Source organism: Ambystoma mexicanum, chromosome 13 (genome assembly GCF_040938575.1).
Source record: "Ambystoma mexicanum isolate Mex_15411 chromosome 13, UKY_AmexF1_1, whole genome shotgun sequence".
Classification (NCBI taxonomy): domain Eukaryota; kingdom Metazoa; phylum Chordata; class Amphibia; order Caudata; family Ambystomatidae; genus Ambystoma; species Ambystoma mexicanum.
The window spans coordinates 53113645-53129269 of NC_090938.1; positions in this window are offsets into that span (position 1 = coordinate 53113645).

The window sequence follows — 15625 nt, forward strand, 5'->3', positions numbered from 1 at the left end:
ACCTTAGCCTCCCCGTTGATCAGTGATATAGGTCTATAGGAGGCACATTCATGTGGAGGTTTGCCAGGCTTGGGAATGACCACGATAGTCGCCTTGCAAAGATCTGGTGGGAGGGTCCCCTGTTCCCGGGCAGCAAGGAACATTCTGTGCAGAGGAGCCGCCGTTTTATCTGCCCCTAGCTTTTGCCAAGTTTCAACAGGGAATCCATTCGGGCCTAGTGCCTTCCCTGATTGGAGATGAGATAGCGCCTCTGAAATCTCAGCCTCCAATAAGGCAGAGTCCAGCTGGTCTCTCTGTTGCCCCGAGAGAGTCAGCAGCGTTACCGCATCTAAGAGGGAGGGGTTTAGCGATGAGGTCGGGGCTTGGTACAAGTCTGCGTAAAACTCTGCAAAGGCCCCAGCAATCCCAGCGTCTGAGTGATAGCTGTCGCCCTGTGGTGTAACTATTTCCCGGACATGGCGTTGTCCTTCGTCCCTTCTCTGTAGCCAGGCGAGAATTTTACCCGCCTTGTCCCCTAGTTCGTACACCCTCGCTCTAGCCTGCCAATGGGCCTGCTTAGCATCATCCATCGCTCTGTTCCGGAGGCACTCTTGGGCGCGTTGGAGGGATCGATGGGTCTCGGGCATAGGGTCAGAGATATGCTTAGTCTCCCAGTTACTCACTTCCTCTTCGGCTTTTAGTATTTCCCGAAGCCGGGTGTTTCTTTTATGTGTTGTCCAGGAGAGAATCTCACCCCTGAGCACTGTTTTATATGCCTCCCATAGTATCACAGGGTTGGCCACCGATTCCTCGTTAATTTCGAAGTATTCGACAGATACCTCCTCTAGGCGATCTATCAGTTCCGGGAACCCTAGATAGTAGCTGTTAAGTCTCCACGTTCTAGGGGGAAGGGGACCCTGCATACACATTTCAACTAAGAGAGGTGAGTGGTCCGAGATGCCCCGAGGGAGCAGATCTGCGGACATTGCCCTGTAAAGGTCAGTATATGGTAGAAAGAGATAATCCAGTCTGGACATGGAGCCGCGAGCGCCGGAGTGGAAAGAATACTCCCTAGCATTCGGGTGTAACTCCCTCCATACATCTCGGAGCCCAAGAGCAGATGTAAAGTTGGCTAATCTAGTAGGAGTGTCTGGGTTGCGATTTCGGAGATGGGAACGGTCAATGTTATCATTCATGGTGTCATTGAAGTCTCCCCTCAGAACGAGTGTATCAGGGTGGTGTTTCCCTATAAGGGTAGTGAGGTCGTCCAGTAACTCCTGTCCCAGCCCAGGTGGAGAATAGATTGAGGCAATAACCACCGTCTGACCCCAGATTGTTCCCGTGACGAACACGTATCGGCCCCTCGGGTCCCGTTCAACAGTTTGTTGAATAAATGGGATGCGCTTGTTTATCAGAATGAGGGCCCCTGGAGCCCATTGTGTACCACGCCTGAAAGGCAAGGTGGTAGTTAGTCCTCTGAAAAAAGGCACAGTTTGATCCGGCCAGGTGGGTTTCTGTCAGAAGGGCCACATCAGGGGAGTGTCTATTCAAAAATTGCCTGAGAAGATGGCGTTTAATTCCCGACCCCCATCCCATTCACGTTCCAAATAAGGAATTTCAGAGATTTAGTATGTCGCATGGGTCTTCTGCTAGTCTGTGTGGAGGATACGTATTACACATGATGGGGTTTTCAAGGGTGTAGCGATCAGTGAGAGATGGCGATATGGTACCCGCCTGTATCAGAGGGGCAGGGGTGCTCTGTAAAGTGGTACAGAGCGTCTTCAACCAGAGATAATGGTTCGTTTGACCTATGAGCATGTGACAGTCTTGAAATAACAAACAAGGTTTTGAACATTCCCAACTCACCCACACCCTATACTCAACCCCAACACGAAGTACCTGTCGCCCAAACATAGCTGAACCTTCAACTTAAGGTCTCAGCTCAAAATCCAGACCCTTGGGTAGGGTCTAAATAAGCAAGAAAGAGAGAGGGGGGGGAAAGGGAAAGAGAAAGGGCTTGACTAGTGGAGGGATGAGAGCTTCCTCCAGAGTTCCCTCCCTTGCGCCCAATGTCAACATCTTCCATGGTGGACTACTTATGCGTCGGGCTCAGAGGTACGAAAAGTGCACGCCCACATGTCAGAGCACTGCTCCTAGGCCCCCGGAATAGGGGACAATAGTCAGTTTAGTGTTCTTCCTGTTCTGCCACTGGCTCCAGGATCTCCTGTCCTTCCCGGTCTGGGTTTCTCCTCGGGGAAGCTCGCCTAGGCCTCGGTCGGGGTCTTCCTCTCGGTCTCCTCGGTCTTGCAGTCCAATCGCCTTCTACGTGAGCCTCCGCCCATTTCCATGCCTCTTGTGGGTCATTGAAGTGAACAGTAGTTCCTTTATGGTATATCTTTAGTTGGGCCGGGAAGAGCAGGCCGTATTTCACATTCAGTTGAGCCAGTTGTCTCGAGTGGTTCAAACGATTGTCGTGCCCGCTGCACTTCTCGGGTATAGTCCGGGAAGAAGGCGATTCGGGAGCCGTTATGGGTAATCGACCCTTGTGATCATGACAGTTGCAGGAGGGCATCCCTGTCTCGGTAGTTGAGTAGGCGGGCAATGATAGTACGTGGCGGAGCACCCGGGAGTGGTTTGCCCGGTGGCATCCTATGAGCCCTCTCCACTGAAAAAGACTTTGAGAAGGATGTGGCCTCGAAGATGTCCACGAGCCACTGCTCCAAGAATAGTTCCATGCATTGTCCCTCCTCCCCCTCCGGCAGGCCCAGGATGCGGACGTTGTTGCGGCGGGATCTTCCCTCGCCATCATCCACTCTTGATTAAAGGGTTTTAAGGCGGTTTAAGGCTTGGGACAGTTGACGATTGATCCCGCCAATGTTGTCTTCCACTTCAGAGATGCAGTGTTCCGCCTCTGATGTTCTGGAAGTTAGTTTCTGCAGGTCGTGGCGCAGGCAGGAGACATCCGCCGCCATACTGTCTATTTTGGTCTCCATGGAGGATCGGGAGTTAGCAATGGCCGCCATTACGTCATGTAGGGAAAGAGCCGTCCCCCGTGGGGGAGTTCGGTCGTGTTGCTGGGCCCGACGGGGCCGGGGCAGTAGCGACGGCAAATTGGTCCATACTGCTCTGTGTGGATGTTTTTTCTGCCTGTCTTTCCCCATAGCTCCGGAGGCCGTGGAGCGTCCGGCACAATGGGTCGAATTATATTATTTATACTCAGTTGGATCCTCTCCGGTGTGTGGTGTTGCAGCCCTGCAGCGGGTCAGATGGAGAGCCACGGGTCCCCCAGAGCGTCCTCCAACAGGCTAATATGTACTTTGGGTGGCAGGGGCTCGCGTCCTTTATTGGGGTTTCACGGGGCCTCCAGAGACCGTGCAGGCCTCCGGTGTATCTCACAGTTCACCCGCTAAGTGGTGGTCCCCTTATGCCTCCTAAGCGGCACCAGAGTTCGTTTTCTGTATGGAGCAGGGGGGGGGAACCAACCTACCTCTGGCACGGTCGAGCCGAGCCGCTGCTGTCCTCCACCGCTCGGTGCAGAGTCGAGACGGCCCAAGAGGAGGAGCCGCTTGTCACCGGGATCGCAGGAGGGCTCGGGTCTGTCCGGGCATCCTCCGGATGTCAGCAGGTTCAACTGGTGTCCGCCTCGTATACCGCTCTACACCGCACCATGTCAGGCCGCCCCAAGCCCCAGTCATGCGGAGGAGGTCTGCCCTCAGGCCCCGGCGGCCATCTTGGTTTCGTAGTTTGGACGGGGCCGCCGGCCTTCAGCAAACTGTAGATTTGGCCCGTCGGGTGGGCAGATAGGTGCCCAGATTTCAGTCGATCCCAGCCCACAGCTTCACGGGCACAATCGCGGCGTTGGTGTCGCCTGAAATCCCCAGGAATCAGGATAAAAGTACAGGATTGTATCGGCGCTTACGGGAGCTCACTCGGCTCACGTCCGCATCGTTCGCGCGCTAGCCACGCCCCCAGTTTTCTCCGACCAACAGATTTGATGACATAAATCACCGGGTACAGTAGTTGCCTGATCTGGTTTGATAACAGTCTTCACCTCTTGGAGGAACGAGGAGATCATCCACACGATTCTGTTTCGGGGATACAAGTGGAGACTAGTGGGAGTGGAATGGCACTCAGAAGTGTGGCACCTGGACAGGGCATCTGCCAGACTATTTTGGGTACCTGGTATGTATGTTATTATAAAGTCGTACTGGTTGAAGAAATGCGCCCAATGAGCCTGTCTTGAGTTGACACACTCCTTGTTTCTGAGAATCTTCCGGTTCTTGTGGTCGGTACGTAATGTAAATGGGTGGGCACTACCTTGTAACAGGTGTCTCCACTCTTCACATTGAGAACCTTGAGAGCCAATAGTTCCTTTTCGATTACTGAGTAGTTCTGTTGACTAGTAGAAAGAGTTTTGGATCGGTAAGCTACTGGATGTTCCTTGCCGTTCTTGAGTTGAAGTAGTACAGCTCCTAAAGCACTAGCAGAGGCGTCAGCCTCAACTATAAAGGGCTGGTCTTGATCTGGTTGAGATAGGATCGGAGCAGTGCAAAATCTCTTCTTCAGTTCAATAAAGGCTTGATTGGCCGGTTCAGACTAGTGAAAAGGTCTGGCTTCCTTCTTCAGTAGTGCGGTAATGGGCAACACAATCTGAGAGAAATGTCCGATAAATTTCCTTTAGAAGTTGGCGAGTCCCAGGAACCGTTGTACATCCTTCAAAGAAGCTGGCGTAGGCCAGTCCAAGATAGCGGATACCTTCCTCGAGTCCATGGTGATGCCCTCCTGAGATAGCATATATCCTAGATACGGAACTGAAGACGTATAGAAGAGGCACTTCTCAGGTTTAACCAATAGGTGTTGTGACTGTAAACGGTGGAGAACTGTCCGAAGATGATGTGTATGTTGGGAGGTAGACTTCGAGAAAACCAAGATGTCATCTAGATATACTATGGTACTGATGAACAGCAAGTCGGAAAACAGGCGATCCATAAAACGCTGGAATATGGCAGGAGCGTTGACCAAGCCAAATGGCATCACCCGATATTCGAAAAGGCCAAACGGAGTCCGGAAAGCAGTCTTCCACTCATCCCCATCTCTAATACGGAGAAGATGGTAGGCACTCCGTAGATCTAGCTTGGAGAATATGGTTGAACCCTGGACTGCTTCCAGTATGTCCGCTATCAGAGGCATTGGGTAGCGGTCACGAACTGTGACCTTGTTTAGACCCCGGTAGTCTATGCAGGGTCTTAGCTCAATGGAATCCCGTTTGGGTATGAAGAATAGAGAGGCTCCAGCCGGGGATCTGGAAGGTCGGATGAGGCCGTTGATCAGATGGGAGTACAAATAGTTGCGAAGGGCTCTCTCTTCCAGCAAGGACAAGGAAAACATGCGACTAAATGGAACTAGAGCTTCTGGCACCAGCTCGATTGCACAGTCTTCAGGCCTATGTGGAGGTAGATCTAGGACAGGATCGTCTCTGAAGACTTCCTTGAATTCGGCCAATTCTGGGGGAACGCTACAAATCTCATTTACACCCTCTTGCTGGGGAGTAAGGACTTGTACTAAATCCTCCGAAGGATGGTATAAACAATTTTGTTTACAGAATGGGGAGGTAAAAGCCAAAGTGTTCTGTGCCCAATCAATGAGTGGATTATGTCTCCTCAGCCAGGGAATTCCAAGGATTATCGGAAAGTGGGCTGCTCGAATTAAATCAAATTGCATCTGTTAGGTGTGCTGGAGAATTCGGACCTTCATTGGTTCAGTGGAATGGGTGATGGGACCTGACGAAAGTGGAGAACCGTCTACTCCTTCTAACTTCTGTACATCTTCTCTTTTCAACAGAGGGAGACCCTGTTTATGCGCCCACAAGGTATCCATAAATACCCTGGCTGCGCCACAATCCAACAGAGCCATGGTGGTCAGTACTTCTGTCGGCGTCTCCAACTGAATCGGAACTGCCATAAGACGTGTGTCCATGGTGGTGGGGTGTGAAGCCACAGTCACAGTAACATAGGGACTGGCGAACTGACCTCGGCTACTCGTCCCCTTTAGTTCCGAGGTCGTTCTTTTCCCGCCCACTGAGGCGGAACTTCCGGACAGTTACGAAGTAGGTGAGAGTCTGATCCACAATACATACAGAGCCCTGCATCCCTCCTTCATCTTCTTTCTTCGGGTGTCAAAGGGGCTCTTGCGGACCCAACTTGCATGGGTTCTTCCTTGTTACTCGAGGGAGACAGAGAAGGCAATGAGTGGGTACCTGGTGGATGGACGACAGGGGTCTTATGTCACTTCGTTTCCGCCTTGCGTTCGCTAAAACAGTAGTCAATCTGGGTTACTATGGAGAACAAGTCAGACAGGGTCGTAGGGCGGGCTATCTAGCCAGTTCGTCCTTTATCTCCTCTTTGAACCCTCGGCGAAAAATCGTATACTGGGCCTGTTCTGGCCATCCCGCTTCAGTGGCCAATCGTTTAAAAGTGGAGATATAGGTCAGCAAGTCACTGGAACCCTGCAGCACATCCAACAGCTCTTCAGCGGCAACATGTATAATCTCGGGTTGTTCAAAGGTCTGACGCAGTAGGGACAAAAAGGCCCCATAATCTCTGATCACCGGATTATTATTTGTAACCAGTGGGGTGGACCAAGCTAATGCGTTTCCTGTCATGTTGGACACCATGAACCCCACCTTGGTGTGATCGTTGGTAAACAACTGAGGTCGAAAGGCGAAATAAATGGAGCAGGCTTCTAGGAATTCCTTGAGACGCTTTGGAGTTCCGTCAAACTTGCCCGAGGATAAGGCCATGGGAGGTAAGTCGGTATCCCTAGGTTCACGAGTAGAGACCATCTGTCTCAAGACAGCATTGTCAGCCTTCACATTCTGCAATTCCAGATTCATGGCTTGGACTGCGGCCACTAGTTCTTGTATTTGTTCGGGGGTGGCCATGTTTCCCTTTAGGCGTTGCAAACTGTCAGGCCCACTCCTCGATTCCGACAATTTCACCCCTGTTTTCAGGTCACCCCCTCTCCCCTTCCTGCTCACCTGTGGTCTCTTGGTCGGATTTGACTCCAAATCTCTTCTTCCAGCGAGCCTCTTCTCTTGCATGTAGATGAGGTCTACCTCGGGAGGAAGCCACCTTGCCCCTCAGACCCGGGGCCAAGTGGGCCCCCGTACCAGGGCAGACCGGTTGAGGGGGAAAAAGCCGCGAGGCAGAAAAAAACCCTTCCTTAGCTGGGCGAGGACCGTTGGTTCAGAGGGTTGAACAGAGTGAGGTCGAAGGGTCCAAGAGGACAGGGGCCCCACCTATAATAGAGCCGAGGAGAGCCGCTATGAGGAGGATCCCACACACACACTGCGGCAAGGCAAAATGACTGAGCAGAAAGGGAAAGAGACGGGGGAAGCACAGAGTGACTGTCAAGGCAAAGGAAATGGAGGGAAACGCTATAGTAGGGGAGAGAGCGAGCTGAATGCAAGTAAGAAGCCAGGGAAGTCAGGCGGGGGGAGAGGAAAACAAACGTCGAGAAGCCGCGGAGGAGAGAACAACAGCATACCAACCCGGAGCCTAACGTGAATAGGTTGCAACGCGCGGACTTCCGGGTTGGTGGACGTAAAAAAGACTGCCGCTGGATGGAAGGCAGAAAAGCTAGACCGCAGTTGTAGAACGCGGGCGGCGTGACGGCTCATTTTAATGGCTGCCGAGATGCCAGCGTCTCCACACCTGCCAACGGCCCCTGAGTGTGACATTGACACCCCAGTTGGCACACATTGCGGCCAAACTTCAGGAATACACGTTTGAAATGACCCACATAGCCGGTTGGAGAAATGCCCATGTGGACTGCATGTCAAGATTACCTGGCAACAAAGAGAGAGCACTCACATTTCTGCAAGATGACTGCATCGTCGCGTCCATCCAAGACCTCTGGGGTCCAGAATTCCTACAGTTGAGTGAAGGACACTGGAATGAGGAGGACGGTAAAGACACAACATTGGTGAGGCTTAGAGAGTGGGTCAGGAGTGGATGGCCAGAAGAAAGAGCCATACCAGAAGGCATGAACCCGTATTGGAAGGTGGCGGAAGAAATATCAGAGGCAGAAGGATTGATCAAGGGTGACCAAGTAATACTGCCAGTGGGAATGAGAAGAGCCATCCTGTGCAAGGCCAACTCAGTGCACTTAGGAAACACCAGGACATGGCGACGGGTGAGAGAGGCGTACTGGTTGCCTGCCATGGACCAGGAAATACGCTCCATGATAGAGAGATGTCACGAATGTCTAAACAGTGACAAATGCTTAAAGACCAGACATTCCCCTCAAAACGGTAAAAAAGAAGGCCGTAACGGCCTACAGATTAACCCCTAGTGGCACCCTCAAGTGTCGCCATTCCAAATGCTGAGGGGGAAAAGAGCGGCATCCACACTGGTACCACCATGGTGGACCAGAGTAAAAGAAGACGAAGTAGACATGGAAGAAAACGTGTGGAGGTTGGAAAACAGCAAAGCACGCATGAAGAAATAGAGTGATCAGAGAAGAATGACCCAAAGTCGTGAAGTCAAAGAAGGCGTCTGGATCAAAATACGCCTACCTTGTAAAGACCAAACGCCAGGTTCAAAGTTCAGTCAACCCATAAAAGTCGTACACAGAGGTACAAATCACGTTCGCACAGAGGATGGCCGCACGTGAAACATGGAGCTTGAGAAGCATCGCACAACAGAGAGAACACAAGAGGAATTCACCCCTTGAAAAAGCCCTGGTGGAGATCCCTTGAGAGAGCAAGAACTAGAAACTTCAGCGAGGAAGGTCATGGAGAGAGAGATAGAAAGAGAGGTGCCGGAAGCGTCTCTAGAAGCGAGCCAAGCACTGGACGCTGGTGGTACGAAGGAAGGTTGTCTGAAAAGAGAGCACAGAAGACCGGTGAAGTATGATGACTTTGTTATGGAATAAGCTTTGTGGTGTTACCAAAGGGAGGTGTGTAGGGATCTCGCAAGACGTGGCACCGCCGTAGTCTCGTGAGACTTCCCACATACAGTGCGGCAGCCGTGCAAAGCGGCAAATGGGCATTCTGAAAGCACCAAATCCACGGAGCAGGTTGCGCTCCCGGCGCTCCTACTCATAAGGCACTAAAGACTACCATAGAACATAAGAGCAGCCCAGGACACCTTAGCCCTGCACTACCCTCAACCCATAGCCCAGGAACATTGTATGGACTTAGTTCTATTGTTACTGACCTGTTCGTTATTACAACTAATAAAGTTGTCACATCAAGCAGGCTGACTCCTCATTATTATACAACACTGTCCTTCTGTGTGCAGTAACAGTCTGGCACGCTTCTTTTAAGTTATGTTATGTTACTATGCTTTGGCTATTGCCATAAGGCTGTGAGACATGATCCTTGTACAGCGCTTTATGCTACAGTAGGCTACATCACAGGACTGAGGACTAGTTGGAATCTCAATGTGAACACCAGTGGACCCCCTGTTCAGCACTGAAGAGCCCCTCAGCTGGCCAATCAGCTAACCTGCAGAGAACGGGCATGAAACAGATGTTAATGTGCTCCAAAATGGACTCACGAGAAAGAGAAATCTTTTACATTTGCGCAGCCTGTGGTATGTATTGCTCACACCCCTAGCGTGGACACAGGCCGCAGGCAGTGCCAAACATCCATGCACGAGAGAACACGTCTACGGCTAAGCACCTCCGTTCTAGTTTCACAAATAGCCGTCCAGACTGGAACACCTTATGTACCACAAGCATACAGCGACCACCACCCGGTATAGCTGGCCTCACATAGACTCTCTCAACAACAGCTACCTACATCTAACCTCAAGAGCATCCACCCACGTGTCTGACCTCTACTGGGCTGCCTAGTCGAGCCTTGCCAGCCACCCAGGTCTTAGAATGGCAACATGCACACTCGCATCTAAGCTATTCCCCTAGAATCTCTAACCACATTGACTACGGTCACCAAGGGCGTTCAACCAAGGAAAAAGCGCACTGAGGCGACACAAGCAGGGAAAGAGCGCTATATAAATAACAAAATACAATACAAATGATAAGAGTCAGGATTGGCTGTGTCAGAAATGTACGTGTGTCATTTTTGCAACTCCCTGAAAAAGTAGCAAAATTGCACATTTTTATTTTGCTAAATGTACCTTTTTTTTAAAGTGTCAGTGAGGGTTTCTCTGATAATACAGGGGTAACATCTGTTACTGGCCCCTCGCAACAAGAGGGAGGATGACACAGCATCAATGTTGGAGCCATTGGTAATAAAATGCTTGAAAAGGCACTGTTTGATCGGGGGGAGGGGGCTCAAATTTCTCCCCTCCTCCGAAACTATAGAAATGAGGTTATGGAATGCAAAACGTATGATTTACAAAAATGTCAACTTCGTATGCCCCGGGAAGCAGAGCTCTCACGCCTCCCATGGCCATGCATGAGAAGGCCACCCAGTCCTGCTTGTTTTCCCTATGCATTCTGGGATTTTTCTTTCCCCTTTGAAATGTAGGAAAACTATACGTTCTGTTGTATGCTCATGGGCTCCAGCACGGCTGGGGCCCGGGGTCAATCAGCAAGCCCACACACAACACACAGAGCCATTACTACTGATCAACAGGCGAGCTGGAAGCCACTCGCCCCTTTTATTAGAAGGGGCACAGCACGCGATGTGGCACGAGCCCAGCAGAGACGTTGGGCATAACATCCCATGCCAAGGGTAAATGTTGAAACTATAACCAGATGCAACACTCGATGACGGGTTGAGTGCGTGCCTGGCAACTATTTACATTTGTTGACACATTACAACTAGCCAGATGGTTACAGTTTTATTAGTTATTGCCTTTGGGGCAAGCCGGTAAAGCCGGACCTGGCTACACCGGGGGCCATGTCGGCTGTAGTTCATATGGTGGGGGAAGGCGTAGTTAGTTGTCACTCATCCCCATATGGGCCCAGCTGCACGAGCACCTTCTTTGTGGAGGGCCGGGCTGGGTCAGGGCTGGCATGATGGTTGGCCAGCTGGCAGGGTGGCTGGCTTTGTGTGGTCTCCCCCAGGCAGGAGTGTCACCCTCCCAGGAAGGGAGCTGTAGCAGGCGGCAGCTCGTGGGCTGCGCCACATCCAGGCTCCCCCCAGGCCGGTGTCTCTCCCCAAGGCAGGAGGTTGTAGTATTTAACAGGTTGTACTAGCCAGACAGATGGTTGGCCAGCCAGCTGAGTGTATGCCCGTGGTAGGTTCCCCTAGCCAGGAGTGTCTCCCCGCAGGCGGGGGGTCTGCGCCGCACCATTTCTCCCCCAGGCAGGAGTCCTATTGCTACAGTGCAGCGGATCACGGGCTGCGCAGATCATGGCTCCCACAGGTGGGAGTAGTCCTTTCATACTTTGGGCCGCAGCAGTCCTTGCCATGCAACATCTGCGCCTCTTGGCCGTGCCACGAGTTTTGCCCCCAGGCAGGAGGTGAAGGCGGCTGCAGGCCGTCCAGGCTGCGTCGCATCCTCTCAACCCCTCAGGAGCCAGCAAGGGCTCACCACAGTTGCTAGCAGCAGCGCACAGGTTAACCCATGCAGGAGCACGCCGTGTTGCAGACCGGGGAGGCCCGTACTGCCAGAGGACTCTACGTCCCTGTGTGCCAGTCAGGAGCGTGCTTCGTCGCACCACTAGATAGGCTGTGTCTCCTTCATAGGGATGGACATGGAGCACCAGTCCCATCCTCGTCGCCACTTGTATGCTCGCGGTCCCCGGCAAGACCAGGGCCGGGGGTCAATCAGCAAGCCCACACACCCAACACATGGAGCCATTAGTACTGATCAACTGGAGAGCGATAAGCCGTACACCACTTTCATTAAAGTGTGTGCCACGTGTGCACAGTACGTGATGTTGCACGAGCCCAGGAGAGGCGTCAGGCATAACACGTTCCCGAATGCCAAGCTGGTCTTCTCCTGCGTGGCCTTGGTGAACCTCGGAGCTCTGCAGGAAGCGCTTCTCTCAGAGTAGGAACCCCAAACGTGCTTGAAGCAGCAGGCCTGTCGACCCGTGCAACGCCAGTGGCCTGGTGAAAGTGCCAGTAATTTTCCATTGACTGCACTGGGATCCTGTTACAGGAATGGCTGCGCTCGCCGCCTGGCGGTCGGCAACGCCCATCACAGAAGGCCACCGCCGGTGTTATGTGGATTCCGCTGGCGCAGAACAAAGCCTCCGCCCACCACAGCTGGCGGACTGAGGTCGGGCAGGGCTGAAATTACACGAGATGCGTGACTGCCCTTGCCTTCACAGATCTCTTAAATGGAGGTGGTGGTGTTCACACATAGAACACCTTACCCGTCCCACCGTCCTCCACTCAGAGAAGCCATGTTTGTATGGTGGGTCGCAGAAATATAGGCCCAGTGGTCTGTTTTAGAGCCAGGCGGTCCGTAATTGTTTTATTATGCCCTCCCTAGAGTCTAGAAGGAGTGACAGTGGTAGGCTGTGTGCTTCTTTAGATCACCTGGGCTATTTAGTGACCCATTCTGAGCGTGCTTCATGTGAAATATGTTCTGTAAAGAAGCAACCTCCCTGTTATAACACTATATGGCCTCATACCTGAAGCACAGCGCGTTGGAGCGATTTGCCCAAGTTCACACATTATGCTCAGGTGAGAATCCGGGATCCAAACGGAGTTCTCCCAGATCCAGGTGCACAGCTTCATAGTTGCTAACGTGACCCATTCCAATCTGTAGGTGCTATTCCATGCCTGTTTTTTTTCTTTGCATTCTGTGACCTGTAGACCTAGTTTTATAACGGGAAAAGTGGAGCTACAAGTCTCAGAATGCAAAGAAAAAAAACCAGGACTGGATAAGCACCTACAGAATTGGAATAGGTTGTGTTGGCAACTATATGAACACATTCGTTCTACCTGTGCACACTCTTATACACCCAACACAACAACCTCAACCCACCTCTCCCACTCAGGATCAGACTGGTGCATAAAATTGGCTCGGGCAGCAATGAAAAAGTTTTGGGTAAAATGTGTTGCAATTTGTGCATTTTAAAGACTATTTCTTCAAAACGACTAGCTGCACAGCGATGCGACACACCAAATTGGCCCCAAAACGGTCCCACTTTCACCCCAAAAATGGGCCCGCGCGAGCGTGTTGCTGCTGCAATTCAGACATCGCCCTATAGGCTCAGTCCAAGCCTGCTCCCAAAGACGGGTGGGACAAGATGTGGCACTATCTTTTTATAAGGGGGTCAGTGGATGAGGCTGGCACATTGCTAGCATTCATTTTCAAGCACCCACCTCTCCTTTTGTTTCTTAATCTGAGGTGCTGATCCCTGCAGGCAGCCCTTTCACATCTCTGTTTGGAAATGTGTGTGGAGAAAGGGCTTCCTGCCTGCAGTGGTCGGGTCCACAGATAAGAAACAAAAGGAGAGGTGCAAAATAATAATAATGGTACTGCCTCTCCCATTTATCTCTTCCAAAAACACCCTGTCAACTCTTGTGTCCCCCTGCATCAGGTACTTAGGCCCAACCCTGTGAGACCCCCTCCACTTCCTGTCTCACTTAAAGCCCTGACTTTACATTTACAAAGGTTAATGGCACTGCGGTGGGCCCAATTACATTTGCTTCAGGACCCACTTGTTAGATAATCCTGGCTAGGCCTCTGGATAAGAATCGCAGGAAAGGAGAACACACAAAAGCACCGGGGCAGGTTGGAGCTCTCTTCAGTAGCTGCTGATTTAACAGCCAGGACGTCTCGCTTTATTGAGACTAGGGGCCGGATTCACAGAAGCGTTTTATAATGGCACAATCCCAAAGGAAAACGTTCGGTGTATCAAGCTCTAAGAATCTGGATCCATGTACCGCCTTACTCTTACCGCCTGTGCTCTTGGAACCATTCATTTTGGAATCTGTTACTGATGAGACTGTTCATGCGGCGTCATGCAGTATTAAATCCGCGTCTCCTACTGATTCCATTCCTCTCCATTTTGTTCAATCACTTCCCCTTGAAACAATCTATTTACTGCAGCTCTTCATTTCTCCTTTTCAAACGGAACAATCCCAGCTCCTTTAAAGCATGCTTTGGTTACCCCACTTGGACCCTGCTCTCTCTGTTAACTACAGCCCAATATCTCTCCTCCCAATTTTGATGACACTTATGGAAGTCATTGTCACCCCTCAATTCTCTCGTCATCTAGAAACCAATCATTTGTTATGACCTTTTCAATCTGGCTTCAGACCCTTGATTGTTGCAGAGTCAGTTGTGATCTCTATCTTGGACGATATGGCTTTGCTTCAGGACCACAGCAAGGTGAGAGTATTGATTCTTCCTGACCTTTCTGTAGCTTTTGATACAATTGACCATGTGTGAGGAATTCGACCATTCGCGTGGTGGGTGTGCGCTCACTTGGGCTTTCTTTGAAATTTGATATGAAATTGAACGAGGGTAGGTCAACCTCTGGAAAATGTGTGGGGCTAATCAACACATACTTTCCTATGCTCACTGCATGACATACACATAGACCTGTGTACTATGGGTGGACACAGCCTACAGGCGCAGTCCTCCCTGTCACATTTAGTTGGAATGTGACAGCCAGGGGTACATCAAGGCATCTCAAAAGGGGGAGGGCAAAATGTTCCACCTGACATGGCCTGCCTAATTAAATAACAAATGCTCCATGGATCCGCCCTATCCTTTGTTGGCTTGGCAGAATGGTGGCAGCAATTAAACATAATTAGCATACAAATGGAGTATACTTCAAACAGGCCCACATGGGGCCTTGATGCAGAGGCCAACAAAAGACAGGAAAACCCATAATAATCTTTGATATGCATGCTGTCAACCTGAAGCCAGCTCCCGCCCCTCAGTATCAAGGGCAGTGAAGTGTCATGTCTGGTACATGTGTTTACAGTAGGCACCCCCCGCAGAGGGACTCCATTCAGAGGGTAGAGGTATGTGATTTGATGGAGACAGAAAGTTTGTTCTCGCCACAACTTCAAGGGAGACCTGTCTTTAATCAGGAACCACAGAGAGCTCTTTGGCCCATCCGCCTTAAAGGACAACTCAAGCCCAGAAGCTAGGAGGGGGGCACCGAACAAGCATCAACCAGCGTCTGCCTTAAGGACATTTTCGAGCCAGTGGAGCCCCTCGAGATACAACCGTCTGCACCACTGACTGTCATCACACTGCAGCCACTCACACTGTCTGAGACGCCTCGACCAGTGCTTCAGGCCCACCCTGAATCAGCGCTGAGACGATTCCTGACCCTGAGCCATCATGTAGGCCAGCCTGCAGCCCTCTGTCAGCCTCCCCCACCAAACTGCCTGCCGTCTGATACCCGCAGCTGTCTCCTGTCTTGAACTCTGTTGCAGGAGCTGCAAAGCGCCCTGCAACCGACTTGACCATGTCAAGCACCAAGAACGTCTACAGGCGCAATGTACATCATGGTTCTGTCCCCCTGGCCCCTAGTGACATGTTACGACCCATTGCTCCCTTTGTGGTGAAACCAAGTATCCTTGAACTATTGCGATTCATTATTTTACCGACTAACCCCTGTATCTGGAGTGCATCAATTTTCCTTCTTGAAGTGTCTGTCCTCTGCATTGCAGTCAACAAAAAACCTAAAGGCCAGTCAGGAGCTGATAAAGCACTGGCACAACCAGCACACCACCGTGACAGTCTTATCTCCA